At 48.3% G+C, this 23,583-nt stretch overlaps 1 non-coding gene across 1 annotated transcript in view; it reads left to right on the top strand.

Annotated features, from left to right (window-relative positions):
* The window catches only part of LOC149573664 (25S ribosomal RNA), a 3,398-nt gene extending 2,449 nt beyond the window's left edge, over positions 1–949 (top strand). The window contains exon 1 of the ribosomal RNA XR_016360998.1: positions 1–949. This exon is cut by the window's left edge and continues 2,449 nt beyond it. This is a non-coding gene — a ribosomal RNA (25S ribosomal RNA).
* The last annotated feature ends 22,634 nt before the right edge of the window (positions 950–23,583 follow it).

Here is a 23,583-nt window from a genome sequence, read left to right as displayed (position 1 = left end):
CAGAGGTGTAGAATAAGTGGGAGCTTTCGAGCGCAAGTGAAATACCACTACTTTTAATGTTATTTTACTTGTTCCGTGAGCCAGAGATGGGGCAATGCCCCTATTTTTGGCCTTAAGGTGCGTCTAGGCACGCCAATCCGGGCAGAAGACAAATTCAGGTGGGGAGTTTGGCTGGGGTGGCACATCTGTTAAAAGATAACACAAGTGTCCTAAGATGAGCTCAACGAGAACAAAAATCTCATGTGGAACAAAAGGGTAAAAGCTCATTTGATTTTGATTTTTAGTACGAATACAAACTGTGAAAGCGCGGCCTATCGATCCTTTAGACTTTCAGAATTTGAAGCTAGAGGTGTCAAAAAAGTTACCACAGGGATAACTGGCTTGTGGCAGCCAAGCGTTCATAGCGACGTTGCTTTTTGATCCTTTGATGTCGGCTCTTCCTATCATTGTGAAGCAGAATTCACCAAGTGTTGGATTGTTCACCCACCAATAGGGAACGTGAGTTGGGTTTAGACCGTCGTGAGACAGGTTAGTTTTACCCTACTGATGATCCGCACCGCGATAGTAATTCAACTTAGTATGAGAGGAACCATTGATTCACACATTTGGTCATCGCACTTGGTTAAAAAGCTAGTGCTGTGAAGCTACCATGTGTCGGATTATGACTGAATGCCTTTAAGTCAGAATCCACGCTAGATGCGGCGCATATCTCTCTCCAGCTACATCGTGACCCATAGTAGGGGTGCTCTTGCACTCCCAGGGGCCCGTGTCATTGGCCATGTTTGATCGGCGCACTAGCCCGTTGGAGCAACCTTGGATATTAATTTCAAGCGGTCGGCGAGAAGAATCTTTTGCAGACGACTTAAATAAGCGACGGGGTATTGTAAGTGGCAGAGTGGCCTTGCTGCCATGATCCACTGAGATTCAGCCATTTGTCGCCTCGATTCGTAAAACCTTTTTTGACTCTGAGGTGGGTGGGGTTTGTAATTTTCACGAGGGCGAGAAAATCTCCCAAGTGCCAAATTCTGGGTGGGGGTAGGGTTTGCAAGGTTTTTTCTTGCGAGCTCGTAACAATCTCTCAGGTCCCAAATTCTCGGCGGGTGGGGTTTGCAATTTGTGCGAGTGTGGGAAGATCTTCCAAGTGCCAAATTTTGGGTGGGTGGGGTTTGCAATTTTTCGCGAGGGCGGGAAAACTCTCCCAGGTGCAAAATTTTGAGGGGGTGGGGTTTTGTGAAAATTTCTGCGAGGGCGAAGAAATCTCCCAAGTGCTGAATTCTCGGCGGGTGGGGTTTTGCAATTTCTACCGAGGTGGAAAAATCTCCCAAGTGCCACAATCCGGGCGGGTGGGGTTTTGTGAAAATTTCCGCAAGGGAAAAAAAATCTCCCACATGCCACATTCCGAACGGGTGGGGTTTTGTGAAAATTCCCACGAGGGCGTAAAAATCTCCCAGGTGCCAAATTCTTGGCGGGTGGGGTTTGCAATTTCTGCCAGGGCAAAAAAATCTCCCGAGTGCAAAATTCCTGGCGGGAGGGAGGGGTTTTGTAGAAATTTTTGCCAGGGCAGAACAATCTCCCGAGTGCCAAATTTTGGGCGAGTGGGGTTTTGTAAAATTTCCACGAGGGGGAAAAAAATCTCCCGAGTCCCAAATTCCAAGCTAGTGGGGTTTGCGATTTTCGGAAGGGCGAAAAAATCTCCCAAGTGCTGAATTCCCCACAGGTGGGGTTTTGTGATTTCTGCGAGTGCGAAAAAGTCTTCCAAGTGCAATTTCCATGTGGGTCGGGTTTGCAATTTCTGTGAGGGCAAAAAAATATTCCAAGTCCAAATTTTGGGCAGGCGGGGTTTCATAATTTCCAAGTTCCAAATTCCGAGCGAGTGGGGTTTGTAAATTCTGCGAGGGCAGAAAAATCTTCCAAGTCCAAATTTCGAGCAGGTGGGGTTTGTAAATTTTTGTGAGGGCAGAAAAATCTTTCGACTGCAAATTCCAGGCAGGTCCCCAGGTTTTGTAATTTTCGGGAGGGCAGACGACTCATTTACGTGATCCAAAATTGGTCAACTTATTTTTTGGTTAATGCCCAAAGTTTTGTACTCAAATCGAGTTGGCTACCCCGACTTGAATCGCCTCCAAATTTTTTGCACAACCCATGCCACCGTGCTCGACTTGATTCTAAGTGCCCCGAGTCATGTACGTGGTCCAAAAGAGGTCAACTTTTTTCTTTTTTGGGGTTAATGCCCAAAGTTTTCAACTCGAGCCGTGTCGGCAACCCCGACACGAATCACCCCAACTCCCCGAACCCCGACTCGAATCGCGTCGAGCCTTAACTACCTCCAATTTTTTTGCAGGACTCATGTCACCGTGTTCGACATGATTCTAAGTGCGCCGAGTCATGTGTGTGATCCAAAGGTGGTGAACTCTTTTTTTGGGTTAACGCCCAAAGTTTTCAACCCAAATTGTGTCAGCAACCTCGACTCGTATCGCCTTGAGCCTTAACCGCCTCCATTTTTTCGCAGGACTCATGTCACCGTGCTCGACTTGGTGCCTCGAGTCATGTAGATGATCCAAAAGCGGTTAACTTCTTCCTTCTTTGGTTAACACCCAAAGATTTCAACCCGAATCGTGTCAGCAACCTCGACTCAAATCGCCTCGAGCCTTAATCGCCTGCAATTTTTTCGAACCACTCATGTCACCGTGCTTGACTTGATTCTATGTGCCCCAAGTCATGTACGTGATCCAAAAGCGATTAACTCTTTTTTTGGCTAATGGCCAAAGTTTTCGAATCGACTTAGCTACCCCGACTCGAATTGCCTCGAGCCTTAACCGCCTCCATTTTTTTTTCGCTCGACTCATGTAACCGCACTCGCCTTGATTCTGAGTGGCCCGAGTCACTTCCGTGATCCAAAACTGGGTAACTTTTTCCTTTTTCTTTTTTTTGTCAAGTCCCAAAGTTTTGAACAAGGATAGAGTCAGATGCCCTGACTCGAGTCATCTCCAAATTTTTTGCACGACTGATGTCACTGTGCTCGACTTGATTCTAAGTGCCCCAAGCCGTATACATGATCCAAAAGTGGTTAACTTTTTCTTTTTGGTTAACGCCCAAAGTATTCAACCCGACCTGCCTCAGCAACCTCAACTTGAAGCCCCTCGAGCCTTAATGGCCTCCAATGTTTTTGCACGACTCATGCCACCGTCAAATTTTCGCTCGAATCATGTCACCCAGGGCACCTCGATGCTACGTGACCCGAGCCCTGTGCGCGATCCAAAACCGGGTAACATTTTTTTTTGAACTCCCAAAATTTCATTCTTTTTTGCCTTATGGGGCCTATCATGATCTCTTTTTATAAAGAAAATTCTCAAATTGGATCGTTTCGGCTACCCTACCTCAAATCTGGCTAGCTAGGCGTAACGGCTCGAGTCGGCTCGACAATACGTGAACTGAAACTTGTGCGTGATCCAAAAGCGGGTAACTTGTTTTTTTTTTTTTGTAATGCCCAAAATTTAGTGCTTTTCGCTGTATAGGGCCTTCCATGAATTTTGTTTTTTTTCTCCCCTTGTCGACCCACTCTGGTGACCTAGTCGGGTCGCCTGAGGCTGGGGCGACAGAGTCGGGTGAACCAATTTGGGTCGACCCAGGTGTGCAATTTTGGCTGGGGACAGCAAGTTGATTCTATAAGTTTTCTTGCCAATTTTGCTAGCCAAGTCGGCTCACCAAGTCATCTGACCATGTGGTCTTTGCCAAATCAAGAATTGACTCTTTAAGTCCGCTCACAGCTCGTCAAGCCAGCTCACCAAGATGACTTACCGTCTCACCTCACTAGGTCGCCTCTTCTTTAAGACCGCTCACCATGTCGGCTCCCTAAGTCAGCTCACCGAGTTGACTATTCAGGTTGCCTTACCAAGTTGACCCCTTAAGTTCGCTCACCAAGTCAGCTCACCAAGTCAAATCACATAGTCGTTTTACCACCTTGCCCCAGCAAGTGTGCTTGCCAAGTTGCCCCACCGAGTTGCTTCTCTAAGCCCACTCACCATGTCAGCTCACCAAGTCGGTTGTTCAAGTATGTTGCCAAGTCAACTCTTTAAGTTCGCTCACCAGGTTAGCCCACCCAAGTCACCTCTTTAAGTTCGCTCGCCAGGTCAGCCCACCCAAGTCGCATCAGCGAGCTAACTTGCCAAGTCACCTCATGAAGTTGACACTTTAAATGCGCTCACCAAGTCAGCTCACCAAGTCGACTCACCATCTCGCCTCGATAAGTTGGCTTGCCAAGTTACCCCACCAAGTCGTCACCTCTTTAAGCCCGCTCACCGTGTCATCTTGTCAGGTCGGCTCACCAAGTCGACTAATCAAGTAGGCCCACCAAGTCACCTCAAGGATAGATCCTCACCATGAGTTGCCTCACCATGTTGACTCAATGAGTCACCTCACCATGTTGACTCTTTGAGCCCGCTCGCCAGGTCACCTCACCAAGTCGACTCAAGTACGTTGCCAAGTCAACTCTTTAAGTTTGCTCGCCAGGTCGACTCACCAAGTTAGCTCACCATGTCATCTCAACGAACTAACTCGCCGAGTAACCTCACCATGTTGGCTCTCTAATTCCACTCGCCAAGTCGCCCCACCAACTCGCCCCGTTAGGCCCACTATCACCAAGTTGACTCTTTAAGTCTGCTCATCAAGTTGAGCCACCAAGTACTCTCACCAAGTCGACTCTTTGAGTCCATTCATTAAGTCGCCCCACCAAGTACTCTAACCAAGTCGATTCTTCAAGTGCATTCATCAAGTCACCCCACCAAGTGGACTCTTTAAGTTCATTCATCAAGTCACCCCGCCAGGTCAGCCCAAAAATTACTCTCACCAAGTCGACTCTTTAAGTTCGTTCATGAAGTCACTCTGCCAAGTCGGCCCACAATGTCGACTCTTTAAGTTCATTCATCAAGTCACCCCGCCAGGTCAACCCACCAAGTACTCTCACCAAGTCGACTCTTTAAGTTTTCCCATCAAGTCACCCCGCCAGGTCGGCCCACCAAGTACTCTCACCAGGTCGACTCTTTAGGTTTGTTCATCAAGTCACCCCACCAAGTACTCTCACCAATTCGACTCTCTAAGTTTGTTCATCAAGTCGCTCCTGCAGGTCGGCCCACCAAGTGCTCTCACCAAGTTGACCCTTTAAGTTTGGTCATCAAGTCACCCGGCCCGGTCGGCCCACCAAGTACTCTCAAAAAGTCGACTCTTTAGGTTCGTTCATCAATTCACCCTGCCAGTTCAGCCCACCAAGTTCTCTCACCAGGTCGACTCTTTAAGTTCGTTCATCAAGTCACCCTGCCAGTTCGACCCACCAAGTACTCTCACAAAGTTGACTCTCTAAGTTCGTTCATCAAGTCACCCTACCAGGTCAGCCCACCAAGTACTCTCACCAAGTCACCCCGCTAGTTCGACCCACCAAGTTGACTCTTTAAGTTCGTTTATCAAGTCACGTGACCAGGTCAGCCCACCGAGTACTCTCACCAAGTCAACTCTTTAAGTTTGTTCATCAAGTCACCCGGCTAGGTCGGCCCACCAAGTACTCTCACCAAGTTCACTCTCTAAGTTCATTCATCAAGTCACCCCGCCAGGTCAGCCCACCAAGTTGAATCTTTAAGTTCGTTCATCAAGTCACCCCACCAAGTACTCTAACCAAGTTGATTCTTCAAGTGTGTTCATCAAGTCACCCAACCAAGTACTCTCACCAAGTTGACTCTTTAACTATGTTCATCAAGTCACCCCACCAAGTACTCTCACCAATTTGACTCTTTAAGTCTGTTCATCAAGTCACCACACCAAGTACTCTCACCAAGTCAACTCTTTAGGACCGTTCATCAAGTCACCTTGCCAAGTTGACCCTTGAAGTCCGTTCATCAAGTCACCCCACCAAGTCAACTCTTTAAGTCAGTTCACGAAGTCACCCAACCAGGTCAGCCCACCAAGTACTCTCACCAAGTCGACTCTCTAAGTCTGTTCATCAGGTCACCCCACCGAGTACTCTCGCCAAGTCAACTCTTTAGGTCCGTTCATCGAGTCACCCCGCAAAGTCGACCCTTTAAGTTCGTTCATCAAGTCACCCCACCAAGTTGACTCTTTAAGTCCTTTCATCAAGTCACCCCACCAAGCTGACTCTTCAAGTCCATTCATCAAGTCACCAGAACAACTACTCTCACCAAGTCGACTCTATAAGTCTGTTCATCAAGTCACCCCACCGGGTCGGCCCACCAAGTCGACTCTTTAAGTCCGTTCATCAGTTCACCCCGCCAAGTACTCTCACCAAGTCAACTCCTTAGGTCCGTTCATCAAGTCACCCTGCCAAGTCGACCCTTTAAGTCTGTTCATCAAGTCACCCCACCAAGTACTCTCACCAAGTTTACTCTTTAGGTCCTTTCATCAAGTCACCCTACCAAGTCAACTCTTCAAGTCCGTTCATCAAGTCACCAAAACAAGTACTCTAACCAAGTTGACTCTATAAGTCCGTCCATAAAGTCACCCCACCAGGTCGGCCCACCAAGTTGACTCTTTAAGTCTATTCATCAGTTCACCCCGCCAAGTAATCTCACCAAGTTGACTCTTTGAGTCCGTTCATCAAGTCACCCCACCAAGTACTCTAACCAAGTCAATTGTTCAAGTGCGTTCATCAAGTCGCCGCACTAAGTACTCTCACAAAGTTGACTCTTTAAGTCCTTTCATCAAGTCACCCCACCAAGTACTCTCACTAAGTCAACTCTTTAGGTCTGTTCATAGAGTCACCCCACCAATTCGACCCTTCAAGTGCATTCATCAAGTCACCCCACCAAGTCAACTCTTTAAGTTCATTCATCAAGTCACCCCGCCAGGTCAACCCACAAATTACTCTCACCAAGTCGACTCTTTAAGTTCGTTCATCAAGTCACCACGCCAAGTCGGCCCACCAAGTGGACTCTTTAAGTTCGTTCATGAAGTCACTCTACCAAGTCAGCCCACAAGGTCGACTCTTTAAGTTCGTTCATCAAGTCACCCCGCTAGGTCACCCCACCAAGTACTCTCACCAAGTTGACTCTTTAAGTTTTCCCATCAAGTCACCCCGCCAGGTTAGCCCACCAAGTACTCTCACCAAGTCGACTCTTTAGGTTTGTTCATCAAGTCACCCCACCAAGTACTCTCACCAAGTTGACTCTCTAAGTTCGTTCATCAAGTCGCTCCGCCAGGTCAGCCCACAAAGTGCTCTCACCAAGTCGACCCTTTAAGTTCGGTCATCAAGTCACCCAGCCTGGTCGGCCCACCAAGTACTCTCACAAAGTTGACTCTTTAGGTTCGTTCATCAATTCACCCTGCCATCTCGGCCCACCAAGTTCTCTCACCAAGTTGACTCTTTAAGTTCGTTCATCCAGTCACCCCGCCAGTTCGACCCACCAAGTACTCTCACAAAGTTGACTCTCTAAGTTCGTTCATCAAGTAACCCTGCCATGTCAGCCCACCAAGTACTCTCACCAAGTCACCCCACTAGTTTGACCCACCAAGTTGACTCTTTAAGTTCGTTCATCAAGTCACGTGACCAGGTCAGCCCACCAAGTACTCTCACCAAGTCAACTCTTTAAGTTTGTTCATCAAGTCACCCGGCCAGGTCGGCCCACCAAGTACTCTCACCAAGTCGAGTCTCTAAGTTCGTTCGTCAAGTCACCCCACCAGGTCGGCCCACCAAGTCGAATCTTTAAGTTCGTTCATCAAGTCACCCTACCAAGTACTCTAACCAAGTCAATTCTTCAAGTGCGTTCATCAAGTCACCCGACCAAGTACTCTCACCAAGTCGACTCTTTAACTATGTTCATCAAGTCACCCCACCAAGTACTCTTACCAATTCGAATCTTTAAGTCTGTTCATCAAGTCACCACACCAAGTACTCTCACCAAGTCAACTCTTTAGGACCATTCATCAAGTCACCTTGCCAAGTTGACCCTTGAAGCCCGTTCATCAAGTCACCCCACCAAGTTGACTCTTTAAGTCAATTCACGAAGCCACCCAACCAGGTCGGCCCACCAAGTACTCTCGCCAAGTCGACTCTCTAAGTCTGTTCATCAGGTCACCCCACCGAGTACTCTCGCCAAGTCAACTCTTTAGGTCCGTTCATCAAGTCACCCCGCGAAAATGACCCTTTAAGTTTGTTCATCAAGTGACCCCACCAAGTCGACTCTTTAAGTCCTTTCATCAAGTCACCCCACCAAGCTGACTCTTCAAGTCCATTCATCAAGTCACCAGAACAACTACTCTCACCAAGTAGACTCTATAAGTCCATTCATCAAGTCACCCCACCGGGTCGGCCCACCAAGTCGACTCTTTAAGTCCGTTCATCAGTTCACCCCACCAAGTACTCTCACCAAGTCAACTCCTTAGGTCCGTTCATCAAGTCACCCCGCCAAGTCGACCCTTTAAGTCAGTGCATCAAGTCGCCCCACAAAGTACTCTCACCAAGTCGACTCTTTAAGTCCTTTCATCAAGTCACGCCACCAAGTTGAATCTTCAAGTCCGTTCATCAAGTCACAAGAAAAAGTACTCTAACCAAGTCGACTCTTTAAGTCCATTCATAAAGTCACCGCACCAGGTCGGCCCACCAAGTCGACTCTTTAAGTCTGTTCATCAATTCACCCTACCAATTACTCTCACCAAGTTGACTCTTTGAGTTCGTTCATCAAGTCGCCCCACCAAGTACTCTAACCAAGTTGATTCTTCAAGTGCGTTCATCAAGTCACCCCACCAAGTACTCTCACCAAGTCGACTCTTTAAGTCCTTTCATCAAGTCACCCCACCAAGTACTCTCACCAAGTCAACTCTTTAGGTCCGTTCATAGAGTCACCCCACCAAGTCGACCCTTCAAGTGCATTCATCAAGTCACCCCACCAAGTCGACTCTTTAAGTTCATTCATCAAGTCGCCCTGCCAGGTCAGCCCACAAATTACTCTCACCAAGTCGACTCTTTAAGTTCGTTCATCAAGTCACCCCGCCAGGTTGGCCCACCAAGTGGACTCTTTAAGTTCGTTCATGAAGTCACTCTACCAAGTCGACCCACAAGGTCGACTCTTTAAGTTCGTTTATCAAGTCACTCCACCAGGTCACCCCACCAAGTACTCTCACCAAGTTGACTCTTTAAGTTTTCCCATCAAGTCACCCCGCCAGGTCGGCCCACCAAGTAGTCTCACCAAGTCGACTCTTTAGGTTTGTTCATCAAGTCACCCCACTAAGTACTCTCACCAAGTCGACTCATTCATAAAGTCACTCCGCCAGGTCGGCCTGCCAAGTACTCTCACCAAGTCGACCCTTTAAGTTCGGTCATCAAGTCACCCCGCCAGGTCGGCCCACCAAGTACTCTCACAAAGTTGACTCTTTAGGTTCGTTCATCAATTCACCCCGCCAGCTCGGCCCACCAAGTTCTCTCACCAGGTCGACTCTTTAAGTTTGTTCATCAAGTCACCCCGCCAGTTCGACCCACCAAGTACTCTCACAAAGTTGACTCTCTAGGTTTGTTCATCAAGTCACCCTGCCAGGTCAGCCCACCAAGTCACCTCGCTAGTTCGACCCAACAAGTCGACTCTTTAAGTTCGTTCATCAAGTCACCCGGCCATGTCGGCCCACGAAGTCGACTCTTTAAGTTCGTTCATAAAGTCACGTGACTAGGTCAGCCCACCGAGTACTCTCACCAAGTCGACTCTTTAAGTTTGTTCATCAAGTCACCCGGCCAGGTCGGCCCACCAAGTCACCAAGTACTCTCACCAAGTCGACTCTCTAAGTTCGTTCATCAAGTCACCCCGCCAGGTCGGCCCACCAAGTCAAATCTTTAATTTCGTTCATCAAGTCACCCCACCAAGTACTCAAAACAAGTCGATTCTTCAAGTGTGTTCATCAAGTCACCCAACCAAGTATTCTCACCAAGTCAACTCTTTAACTATGTTCATCAAGTCACCCCACCAAGTACTCTCACCAATTTGACTCTTTAAGTCTATTCATCGAGTCACCACACCAAGTACTCTCACTAAGTCAACTCTTTAGGACCGTTCATCAAGTCACCTTGCCAAGTCGACCCTTGAAGTTCGTTCATCAAGTCACCCCACCAAGTCGACTCTTTAAGTCAGTTCACGAAGTCACCCAACCAGGTCGGCCCACCAAGTACTCTCACCAAGTCGACTCTCTAACTCTGTTCATCAGGTCACCCCACCGAGTACTCTCGCCAAGTCAACTCTTTAGGTCTGTTCATCGAGTCACCTCACAAAGTCGACCCTTTAAGTTCGTTCATCAAGTCACCCCACCAAGTTGACTCTTTAATTCCTTTCATCAAGTCACCCCACCAAGCTGAATCTTCAAGTCCATTCATCAAGTCACTAGAATAAGTACTCTCACCAAGTCGACTCTATAAGTCCATTCATCAAGTCACCCCATCGGGTCGGCCCACCAAGTCGACTCTTTAAGTCCGTTCATCAGTTCACACCGCAAAGTACTCTCACCAAGTCAACTCCTTAGGTCCATTCATCAAGTCACCCTCCCAAGTCGACCCTTTAAGTCCGTTCATCAAGTCACCCCACTAAGTACTCTCACCAAGTCGACTCTTTAAGTCCTTTCATCAAGTCACCCCAGCAAGTCGACTCTTCAAGTCCGTTCATCAAGTCACCAGAACAAATACTCTAACCAAGTCGACTCTTTAAGTCCGTCCATAAAGTCACCCCACCAGGTCAGCCCACCAAGTCGACTCTTTAAGTCTGTTCATCAGTTCACCCTGCCAAGTACTCTCACCAAGTTGACTCTTTGAGTCCGTTCATCAAGTCGCCCCACCAAGTACTCTAACCAAGTCGATTCTTCAAGTGCGTTCATCAAGTCGCCCCACCAAGTACTCTTAGCAAGTTGACTCTTCAAGTCCTTTCATCAATTCACCCCACCAAGTACTCTCACCAAGTCAACTCTTTAGGTTCGTTCATAGAGTCACCCCACCAAGTTGACCCTTCAAGTGCATTCATCAAGTCACCCCACCAAGTCAACTCTCTAAGTTCATTCATCAAGTCACCCCGCCAGGTCAGCCCACAAATTACTCTCACCAAGTCGACTCTTTAAGTTTGTTCATCAAGTCACCCCACCAGGTCGGCCCACCAAGTGGACTCTTTAAGTTCATTCATGAAGTCACTCTGCCAAGTTGGCCCACAAGGTCGACTCTTTAAGTTCATTCATCAAGTCACCCCGCTAGGTCACCCCACCAAGTACTCTCACCAAGTCGACTCTTTAAGTTTTCCCATCAAGACACCCCGCTAGGTCGGCCCACCAAGTACTCTGACCAGGTCAACTCTTTAGGTTTTTTCATCAAGTCACCCAACCAAGTACTCTCACCAAGTTGACTTGTTCATCAAGTCGCTCTGCCAGGTTGGCCCGCCAAGTACTCTCACCAAGTCGACCCTTTAAGTTCGGTCATCAAGTCACCCCGCCAGGTCGGCCCACCAAGTACTCTCACAAAGTCAACTCTTTAGGTTCATTCATCAATTCACCCTGCCAGCTTAGCCCACCAAGTTCTCTCACCAGGTCGACTCTTTAAGTTCGTTCATCAAGTCACCCAGCCAGTTCGACCCACCAAGTACTCTCACAAAGTCGACTCTCTAGGTTCGTTCATCAAGTCACCCTGCCAGGTCAGCCCACCAAGTCACCCCGCTAGTTCGACCCACCAAGTCGACTCTTTAAGTTCATTCATCAAGTCACCCAGCCAAGTCAGCCCACAAAGTTGACTCTTTAAGTTTGTTCATCAAGTCACGTGACCAGGTCAGCCCACCGAGTACTCTCACCAAGTCAACTCTTTAATTTTGTTCATCAAGTCACCCGGCCAGGTCAGCCCACCAAGTCACCAAGTACTCTCACCAAGTCGACTCTCTAAGTTCGTTCATCAAGTCACCCCGCCAGGTCGGTCCACCAAGTTGAATCTTTAAGTTCATTCATCAAGTCACCCCACCAAGTACTCTAACCAAGTCGATTCTTCAAGTGCGTTCATCAACTCACCCGACCAAGTACTCTCACCAAGTCGACTCTTTAACTATGTTCATCAAGTCACCCCAACAAGTACTCTCACCAATTTGACTCTTTAAGTCTGTTCATCAAGTCACCACACCAAGTACTCTCACCAAGTCAACTCTTTAGGACCGTTCATCAAGTCACCTTGCCAAGTCGACCCTTGAAGTCCGTTCATCAAGTCACCCCACCAAGTCGACTCTTTAAGTCAGTTCAAGAAGTCACCCAACTAGGTCGGCCCACCAAGTACTCTCACCAAGTCAACTCTCAAAGTCTGTTCATCAGGTCACCCCACCGAGTACTCTCGCCAAGTCAACTCTTTAGGTCTGTTCATCAAATCACCCCGCAAAGTTGACCCTTTAAGTTCATTCATCAAGTCACCCCACCAAGTTGACTCTTTAAGTCCTTTCATCAAGTCAACCCACCAAGCCGACTCTTTAAGTCTGTTCATCAAGTCACCAGAATAACTACTCTCACCAAGTCGACTCTATAAGTCTGTTCATCAAGTCACCCCAGCAGGTCGACCACCAAGTACTCCCACCTTTAAGTTTGGTCATTAGTTCACCTCGCCAAGTACTCTTACCGAGTCAACTCTTTAGGTCCGTTCATCAAGTCACCCTACCAAGTCGACCCTTTAAGTCCGTTCATCAAGTCGCCCCACCAAGTACTCTCACCAAGTCGACTCTTTAAGTCCTTTCATCAAGTCACCCCACCAAGTCAACTCTTCAAGTTCGTTCATCAAGTCACTAGAACAAGTACTCTAACCAAGTTGACTCTTTAAGTCCATCCATAAAGTCACCCCACCAGGTCAGCCCACCAAGTCGACTCTTTAAGTCTGCTCATCAGTTCACCCCGCCAAGTACTCTCACCAAGTTCACTCTTTAAGTCTGCTCATCAAGTCGAGCCACCAAGTTCTCTCACCAAGTAGACTCTTTGAGTCCTTTCATCAAGTCACCCCACCAAGTACTCTCACCAAGTCAACTCTTTAGGTCCGTTCATAGAGTCACCCCACCAAGTTGACCCTTCAAGTGCGTTCATCAAGTCACCCCACCAAGTTGACTCTTTAAGTTCATTCATCAGGTCACCTCGCTAGGTCAGCCCACAAATTACTCTCACCAAGTCGACTCTTTAAGTTCATTCATCAAGTCACCCCACCAGGTCGGCCCACCAAGTGGACTCGTTAAGTTTGTTCATCAAGTCACCCAGCCAGGTCAGCCCACCAACTACTCTCACCAAGTCGACTCTTTAAGTTTGCTCACCAAGTCACCCCGCCAGGTCGGCCCACCAAGTACTCTCGCCAGGTCAACTCTTTAGGTTTGTTCATCAGGTCACCCCACCAAGTACTCTCACCAAGTCGACTCTTTAAGTTCGTTCATCAAGTCGCTCTGCCAAGTCGGCCCACCAAGTACTCTCAGCAAGTCAACCCTTTAAGTTCAGTCATCAAGTCACCCCACCAGGTCGGCCCACCAAGTACTCTCACAAAGTCAACTCTTTAGGTTCATTCATCAATTCACCCCGCCGGCTTGGCCCACAAAGTTCTCTCACCAGGTCGACTCTTTAAGTTTGTTCATCAAGTCACCCCACTAGTTCGACCCACCAAGTACTCTCACAAAGTCAACTCTCTAAGTTCATTCATCAAGTCACCCTGCCAGGTTAGCCCACCAAGTACTCTCACCAAGTCACCCTGCTAGTTCGACCCACGTGACTAGGTCAGCCCACTGAGTACTCTCACCAAGTCAACTCTTTAATTTTTTTCATCAAGTCACCCGGCCAAGTCGGCCGACCAAGTCACCAATTACTCTCACCAAGTCTACTCTCTAAGTTCGTTCATCAAGTCACCCCGCCAGGTCGGCCCACCAAGTCAAATCTTTAAGTTCGTTCATCAAGTCACCCCACCAAGTATGCTAATGTAGTCGATTCTTCAAGTGCATTCACCAAGTCACCCAACGAAGTACTCTCACCAAGTTGACTCTTTAACTATGTTCATCAAGTCAACCCACCAAGTACTCTCACCAGGTCAACTCTTTAGGTCCGTTCATAAAGTCACCCCACCAAGTCAACTCTTCAAGTGCGTTCATCAAGTCACCCCACCAAGTACTCTCACCAATTTGACTTTTTAAGTCTTTTCATCAAGTCACCACACCAAGTACTCTCACCAAGTCAACTCTTTAGGATCATTCATCAAGTCACCTCGCCAAGTCGACCCTTGAAGTCTGTTCGTCAAGTCACCCCACCAAGTACTCCCACCAAGTCGACTCTTTAAGTCCTTTCATCAAGTCACCCCACCAAGTACTCTCACCAAGTCAACTCTTTAGGTCCGTTCATAGAGTCACCCCACCAAGTCAACTCTTCAAGTGTGTTCATCAAGTCACCCCACCAAGTACTCCCACCAAGTCTATTCATCAGGTCACCCCACCGAGTACTCTCACCAAGTCAACTCTTTAGGTCCGTTCATCAAGTCACCCCACAAAGTCAACCCTTTAAGTTCGTTCATCAAATCACCCCACCAAGTTGACTCTTTAAGTCCTTTCATCAAGTCACCCCACCAAGCCGACTCTTTAAGTCCGTTCATCAAGTCACCAGAACAAGTACTCTCACCAAGTCGACTCTATAAGTCTGTTCATCAAGTCACCCCACCAGGTCGGCCCACCAGGTTGACTCTTTAAGTCTTTTCATTAGTTCACCCCACCAAGTACTCTCACCAAGTCAACTCTTTAGGTCCGTTCATCAAGTCACCCCGCTAAGTCAACCCTTTAAGTCCGTCCATCAAGTCGCCCCACCAAGTACTCTCACCAAGTCGATTCTTTAAGTCCTTTCATCAATTCACCCCACCAAGTCGACTCTTCAAGTCCGTTCATCAAGTCACCAGAACAAGTACTCTAACCAAGTCGACCCTTTAAGTCCGTTCATCAAGTCGCCCCACCAAGTACTCTCACCAAGTCAACTCTTTAAGTCCTTTCATCAAGTCACCCCACCAAGTCGACTCTTCAAGTCCGTTCATCAAGTCAACAGAATAAGTACTCTAACCAAGTCAACCCTTTAAGTCTGTTCATCAAGTCGCCCCACCAAGTACTCTCACCAAGTCGACTCTTTAAGTCCTTTCATCAAGTCACCTCACCAAGTCGACTCTTTAAGTCCTTTCATCAAGTCACCCCACCAAGTCAACTCTTTAAGTCCATTCATCAAGTCACCTGAACTAGTACAAGTACTCTCACCAAGTCAACTCTTTATGTCTGTTCATCAAGTCACCCCTCCAGTTCAGTCAACCAAGTACTCCCACCAAGTCGATTCTTTAAGTCCGTTCATCAGTTCACCCCGCCAAGTACTCTCACCAAGTGGACTCTTTAAGTCTGCTCATCAAGTCGAGCCACCAAGTACTTTCAGCAAGTTGACTCTTTGAGTCTGTTCATCAAGTCACCCCACCAAGTACTCTGACCAAGTCGATTCTTCAAGTGCGCTCATCAAGTCAAGCCACCAAGTACTCTCACCAAGTTGACTCTTTGAGTTTGTTCATCAAGTCACCCCACCAAGTGCTCTCACCAATTCAACTCTTTAGGTCCATTCATAGAGTCACCCCACAAAGTGTACCCTTCAAGTGCGTTCATCAAGTCACCCCACCAAGTTGACTCTTTAATTTTGTTCATCAAGTCACCCTGCCAGGTCAGCCCACCAAGTGGACTCTTTAAGTTCGTTCATGAAGTCAGTCTGCCAAGTCGGCCCACCAAGTCGACTCTTTAAGTTCGTTCATCAAGTCACCCTGCCAGGTCAGCCCACCAAGTACTCTCACCAAGTCGACTCTTTAACTTTGATGACCAAGTCACCCCGCCAGGTCGGCCTACTGAGCACTCTCACCAAGTCGACTCTTTAGGTTTGTTCATCAAGTCACACCACCAAGTACTCTCACCAAGTTGACTCTTTAAGTTCGTTCATCAAGTCGCTCCACTAGGTCGGCCCGCCAAGTACTCTCACCAAGTCGACCCTTTAAGTTCGGTCATCAAATCACCTCGCCAGGTCGGCCCACCAAGTACTCTCACAAAGTCGACTCTTTAGGTTCGTTCATCAATTCAAACCGCCAGCTTGGCCCACCAAGTTCTCTCACCAAGTCGACTCTTTAAGTTTGATCATCAAGTCACCCCACCAGTTCGACCCACCAAGTACTCTCACAAAGTTGACTCTCTGAGTTCGTTCATCAAGTCACCCTGCCGGGTCAGCCCACCAAGTATCCTCACCAAGTCACTCTGCTAGTTTGACCCACTAAGTCGACTCTTTAAGTTCGTTTATCAAGTCACCCAGCCAAGTTGGCCCACCAAGTTGACTCTTTAAGTTCGTTCATCAAGTCACGTGACTAGGTCAGCCCACCGAGTCCTCTCACCAAGTCGACTCTTTAGGTTTGTTCATCAAGTCACCCTGCCAGGTCAGCCCACCAAGTACTCTCACCAAGTCAACTCTTTAAGTTTGTTCATCAAGTCACCCTATCAGGTTAGCCCACCAAGTTGACTCTTTAAGTTCGTTCATCAAGTCACCCTACCAGTACGGCCCACCAGGTTGACTCTTTAGGTTCGTTCATCAAGTGACCCTGCCAGGTCGGCCCACCAAGTCGACTCTTTAGGTTCGTTCATCAAGTCACCCCACCAAGTACTCTCACCAAGTCGACTCTTTAAGTTTTCTCATCAAATCATCCCGCTATGTCTGCCCACCAAGTACTCTCACCAAGTCGACTCTTTAGGTTCATTCATCAAGTCACCCCGCCAGGTCGGCCCACCAAGTGGACTCATTAAGTTCATTCATCAAGTCACCCGGCCAGGTCGGCAAGTCACCGCGCCAGGTCGGCCCACCAAGTCGACTCTTTAAGTTCGTTCATCAAGTTGCCCCACCAAGTACTCTAACCAAGTCGATTCTTCAAGTGTGTTCATCAAGTCACCCGACCAAGTGCTCTCACCAAGTCGACTCTTTAAGTCCTTTCATCAAGTCACCCCAGCAAGTTGACTCTTTAAGTCTGTTCATCAAGTCACCAAAACAAGTACAAGTACTCTCACCAAGTCAACTCTTTATGTCCGTTCATCAAGTCACCCCACCAGTTCGGCCAACCAAGTACTCCCACCAAGTCGATTCTTTATGTTTGTTCATCAGTTCACCCCGCCAAGTACTCTCACCAAGTGGACTCTTTAAGTCTGCTCATCAAGTCGAGCCACCAAGTACTCTCAGCAAGTCATCTCTTTGAGTCCGTTCATCAAGTCACCCCACCAAGTACTCTAACCAAGTTGATTCTTCAAGTGCGCTCATCAAGGCACCCCACCAAGTACTCTCAGCAATTTGACTCTTTGAGTTTGTTCATCAAGTCACCCCACCAAGTGCTCTCACCAAGTCAACTCTTTAGGTCCATTCATAGAGTCACCCCACCAAGTCGACCCTTCAAGTGCGTTCATCAAGTCACCCCACAAAGTTGACTCTTTAAGTTAATTCATCAAGTCACCTCGCCAGGTTAGCCCACAAATTACTCTCACCAAGTCGACTCTTTAAGTTCGTTCATCAAGTCACCCTGCCAGGTCGGCCCACCAAGTGGACTCTTTAAGTTCATTCATGAAGTCACTCTGCCAAGTCAGACCACAAGGTTGACTCTTTAAGTTCGTTCATCAAGTCACCCCGCCAGGTCAGCCCACCAAGTACTCTCACCAAGTCAACTCTTCAAGTTTTCTCATCAAGTCACCCCGCCAGGTTGGCCCACCAAGTACTCTCACCAGGCCAGCCCGCCAAGTACTCTCACCGGGTCGACTCTTTAAGTTTTTTCATCAAGTCACCCCACCAAGTACTCTCACAATATCGACTCTCTAAGTTTGTTCATCAAGTCACTCAGCTAGGTCGGCCCGCCAAGTACTGTCACCAAGTTGACCCTTTAAGTTCTGTCATCAAGTCACCCGCCCAGGTCGGCCCACCAAGTACTCTCACAAAGTTGACTCTTTAGGTTCATTCATCAATTCACCGCGCCAGCTCGGCCCACCAAGTTCTCTCACCAAGTCGACTCTTTAAGTTTGTTCATCAAGTCACCCCGCCAGTTTGACCCACCAACTACTCTCGCAAAGTCGACTCTCTAAGTTCGTTCATTGAGACACCTTGCCAGGTCAGCCCACCAAGTACTCTCACCAAGTCACCCCACCAAGTCAGCCCACCAAGTCAGCCCACCAAGTCAACTATTTAAGTTCGTTCATCAAGTCACCCAGCCAGATCAGCCAACCAAGTCGACTCTTTAAGTTCGTTCATCAAGTCATGTGACCAGGTCAGCCCACCGAGTACTCTCACCAAGTCGACTCTTTAAGTTAGTTCATCAAGTCACCTTGCCAGGTCGGCCCACCAACTACTCTCACCAAGTTGACTCTTTAAGTTTGTTCATCAAGTCACCCTGCCAGGTCAGCCCACCAAGTCGACTCTTTATGTTTGGTCATCAAGTCACCCTGCCAGGTCGGCCCACCAAGTCGACTCTTTAGGTTCGTTCATCAAGTCACCCCATCAAGTACTCTCACCAAGTCGACTCTTTAAGTTTGTTCATCAAATCACCCCGCTATGTCTACCCTCCAAATCTACTCTTTAAGTTTGGTCATCAAGTCACCCTATCAGGTTGGCCCACCAAGTCGACTCTTTAAGTTCTTTCATCAAGTCACCCCACCAAGTACTCTAACCAAGTCGATTCTTCAAGTGCGTTCATCAAGTCACCCAACCAAGTACTCTCACCAAGTCGACTCTTTAACTCTGTTCATCAAGTCACCCCACCAAGTACTCTCACCCGGTCAACTCTTTAGGTCCGTTCATCAAGTCACCCCTCCAACTCGACCCTTCAAGTGCGTTGATCAAGTCACCCTGCCAAGTCGACCCTTTAAGTCCGTTCATCAAGTCGCCCCACCAAGTACTCTCACCAAGTCGACTCTTTAAGTCTTTTCATCAAGTCACCCCACCAAGTTGACTCTTCAAGTCCATTCATCAAGTCACCAGAACAAGTACTCTAACCAAGTTGACTCTTTAAGTCCGTTCATCAAGTCACCCCACCAAGTCGGCCCACCAAGTACTCCCAGCAAGTCGACTCTTTAAGTTCGTTCATCAGTTCACCCTGCCAAGTACTCTCACCAAGTTGACTCTTTAAGTTTGCTCATCAAGTCGAGCCACCAAGTACTCTCACCAACTCGACTCTTTGAGTCCGTTCATCAAGTCACCCCACCAAGTACTCTAACCAAGTCGATTGTTCAAGTGCGTTCATCAAGTCACCCCACCAAGTACTCTCACCAAGTCTACTCTTTAAGTCCTTTCATCAAGTCACCCCACCAAGTCGACTGTTTAAGTCCTTTCATCAAGTCACCAGAATAAGTACTCTCACCAAGTCGACTCTTTATGTCCCTTCATCAAGTCACCCCACTAGGTACTCCCACCAAGTCGACTCTTTAAGTCTGTTCATCAGTTCACCCCACCAAGTACTCTCACCAAGTGGACTCTTTGAGTCTGCTCATCAAGTCGAGCCACCAAGTACTCTCACCAAGTCGACTCTTTTAGTCCGTTCATCAGGTCACCCCACCAAGTGCTCTCACAAAGTCAACTCTTTGGGTCCATTCACCAAGTCACCCCGCGAAGTTGACCCTTTAAGTTCTTTCATCAAGTCACCCCACCAAGTACTCTCACCAAGTCAACTCTTTATGTCCATTCATCAAGTCACCCCACCAGTTCGGCCAACCAAGTACTCCCACCAAGTCGATTCTTTAAGTCCATTCATTAGTTCACCCCACCAAGTACTCTCACCAAGTGGACTCTTTAAGTCTGCTCATCAAGTCGAGCCACCAAGTACTCTCAGCAAGTCAAATCTTTGAGTCCGTTCATCAAGTCACCCGACCAAGTACGCTAACCTAGTCAATTCTTCAAGTGTGTTCATCAAGTCACCCCACCAAGTACTCTCACGAAGTCGACTCTTTAAGTCTGTTCATCAAGTCGCCCCGCCAAGTACTCTCACCAAGTCAACTCTTTAGGTCCGTCCATAGATTCACCCCACCAAGTCGACCCTTCAAGTGCGTTCATCAAGTCACCCCACCAAGTTGACTCTTTAAGTTCATTCATCAAGTCACCCAGCCAGGTCGGCCCACAAATTACTCTCACCAAGTCGACTCTTTAAGTTCGTGCATCAAGTCACCCCGTCAGGTCGGCCCACCAAGTGGACTCTTTAAGTTCGTTCATGAAGTCACTCTGCCATGTCGGCCTGCAAGGTCGACTCTTTAAGTTCGTTCATCAAGTCACCCCGCCAGGTCACCCCACCAAGTACTCTCACCAAGTTGACTCTTTAAGTTAGCTCATCAAGTCACCCTGCCAAGTCGGCCCACCAAGTACTCTCACCAAGTTGACTCTTTAAGTTTGTTCATCAAGTCACCCCACCAAGTACTCTCACAAAGTCGACTCTCTAAGTTCGTTCATCAAGTCGCTCCGCCAAGTTGGCCCACCAAGTACTCTCACCAAGTCGACCCTTTAAGTTCGGTCATCAAGTAACCCCGCTAGGTCGGCCCACCAAGTACTCTCACAAAGTCGACTCTTTACGTTCGTTCATCAATTCACCCCGCCAGCTCGGCCCACCAAGTTCTCTCACCAAGTTGACTCTTTAAGTTTGTTCATCAAGTCACCTCGCCAGTTTGACCCACCAAGCACTCTCGCAAAGTCGACTCTCTAAGTTCGTTCATCAAGTCACGCTGCCAGGTCAGCCCACCAAGTACTCTCACCAAGTCATCCCGCTAGTTTTACCCACCAAGTCGACTCTTTAAGTTCGTTCATCAAGTCACCCGGCCAAGTCGGCCCACCAAGTCGACTCTTTAAGTTCGTTCATCAAGTCACATGACCAGGGCAGCCCACCGAGTACTCTCACCAAGTCTACTCTTTAAGTTAGTTCATCAAGTCACCTTGCCAGGTTGGCCCACCAAGTACTCTCACCAAGTCGACTCTTTAAGTTTGTTCATCAAGTCACCCTGCCAGGTCGGCCCACCAAGTCGACTCTTTAAGTTCGTAAAATGGGTACCCGAGCCATTCTACTTGAGTCATAATTCTCAAATCGGGTAGCTTCTGATATAAAATGGTCGTCGAGCCATTCTAGTTGGTCTCCAAAAATTGATCAATTTACCCCCCTGACTGATGCAATCAAATTGCCTAACCAATGCCAATCTTTGTCTCCGTTGACAACCTCATGAAAAATGGGGTCGTGGATGGCTATTCGGTCACATTTTTCATTGAATTGGGTTTTAAGGTACTTGTGCACTGAATGTACATTTCTGATGTAGAGTAAGGCTTGCACTAATGGCTTATATAGGGGAGGTAGTGTGCTTGAAAAATGGTGGGCAAGCCAGCCTGGCCGAGCTGATCTGGGTGAGCCATGCTGGCCGACCCGATCTGGCCGAGCCATTCTGGCCAAGCCATGCTGGCTGAGCCCATCTGGGCGAGCCATGTTGGCTAACCCGATCTTGCTGAGCTGTTCTGGCCGAGCCATGCTAGCCGAGCCGATCTGGGTGAGCCATGCTAGCCGAGCCGATCTGGCCGAGCTCCAAAAATGGTGTCGTGGATGGCTGTTTGGTCACATTTTTTAATGAATTGGGTTTTTAGGTACTTGTGCACTGAATGTACATTTCTGATGTAGTGTAAGGCTTGCACTAATAGCTTATATAGGGGAGGTAGTGTGCTTGAAAAATTATGGGCGAGCCAGCCTAGCCGAGCCGATCTGGGTGAGCCATGCTGGCCGAGCCAATCTGGGTGAGCCGTTCTGGCCGAGGCATGCTGGGCGAGCCGATCTGGGCGAGCCATGCTGGCCGAGCCGATCTGGGCGAGCTCCAAAAATGGTGTCGTGGATGGCTGTTTGGTCACATTTTTCATTGAATTGGGTTTTAAGGTACTTGTGCACTGAATGTACATTTCTGATGTAGAGTAAGGCTTGCACTAATAGCTTATATAGGGGAGGTAGTGTGCTTGAAAAATGGTGGGTGAGCTAGCCTGGCCGAGCCGATCCGGGCGAGCCACGCTGGCCGACCCGATCTGGGCGAGCCGTTCTGGCTGAGCCATGCTGGCCGAGCCGATCTGGGCGAGCCATTCTAGCCGACCCGATCTGGGCAAGCCATTCTGGCCGAGCTGATCTGGGCGAGCCATGCTGGCCGACCCGATCTGGCCGAGCTCCAAAAATGGTGTCGTGGATGGCTATTTGGTCACATTTTTCATTGAATTGGATTTTTAAGGGAGTTGTCCGTGCTATCATAGATTTATAATACAGAGCGAGCCTCGCACTAATAGCTTATATAGGAGAGGTTGTTGCCGCAAGCACCTCCCATGCCCCTTTCATTGATTCAACATTGGTGTCTAGGCAGATCGGATTGTTGGGTTTTCAAACGGTGTATGCTAATGTTGAATCAATAAAAGGGGCATGAAGCGATCTCGGTGCTTTTCCTCAGCTCTCCTTTAGATCATGTTTTCCGATGACTCAATTTTGGAAAAGGTGAGGCAGCGGTTGCCGATCCATGGCATGTCTTTTTGGTGATTTTAAAACCTGATCTAAACGTGACCCCTTGTCTAGCACTCTGGCGTTGCCTTGTATAATGGCAATTTGCTATTATGGGTGCTCGGCGCTCTCGCAATTTGTCATGGTGTACTTATTGTGGCTACATGGGAGCTTTAATATCGAAAGCTCTTGGAAAAAATGGTTGCCGAGCCATGCTGGCCGACCCGATCTGGGCGAGCCATGCTGGCCGACCTGATCTGGCTTAGCCGTTTTTGTCGACCCGATCTGGCTCTTCTTTCTCACTCCATCAGCACAAATTTAGGAGTTGTTCGATAGCAATTGTCATTCCAATGTGTCATTACGGTGATCTAGAGAGCGGTGCTAAGGGCGGGAGCTTGCGTCTAGCATTTGGGGATGTTTGTGCAAGCGAGCAGTGGAGCTTCTCTTATCGGAACCTCTCCGTGGCCTTTGAATATAGACCCAAAACCGACGATATCGATGGATATGGGTCTTGGATTCTAAATTTGTTCAGCTAACATTGGTTTTTGTGAGACAAGGGTATGAAAGCACTTCTTGATTGCTACGCGAGAGCTCCCTAAAATCGCCTCTGTGCCAACTCGATCGGCACAACATTGGGAATTGTTCGACAGCGGTTGTCGTTCCAATGTGTCATCGGGATGTCTTGGAACGTAGCCTTTCAAGGGCGAGCTCGCGTCTAGCACTTGGATTGTATGTCATCACAAGTGAATGGGGAGATCTCTCTGTGAACGGCAACATGGCGATTGCAAGAGAAAATTGACTTAGTAGTCAAAGCATTGGCCTCAGGCCATTGTGACAGCCTTGCAATTTCTCTATAATTGCAACCTATGTTTGCACAGTAGTAGAGTTTGCATGTAAGATTGGCCTTTGTTCTTGATAGTTCCAAGTACTCTCACCAAGTCACCAAGTCACCATGCTGGCCGAGCTGATCTGGGTGAGCCATGCTGGCCGAGCTGATCTGGGCGAGCCATGCTGGCCGAGCCGTTCTGGGCGAGCTCCAAAAATGGTGTCGTGGATGGCTGTTT

This window comes from Cupressus sempervirens, chromosome 2, assembly GCF_028749045.1.
Source record: "Cupressus sempervirens isolate cs-2001-9-10 chromosome 2, ASM2874904v1, whole genome shotgun sequence".
Classification (NCBI taxonomy): domain Eukaryota; kingdom Viridiplantae; phylum Streptophyta; class Pinopsida; order Cupressales; family Cupressaceae; genus Cupressus; species Cupressus sempervirens.
The sequence above is the reverse complement of the archived record's forward strand: the minus strand, read 5'-3'. Positions and strand labels throughout refer to the sequence as shown.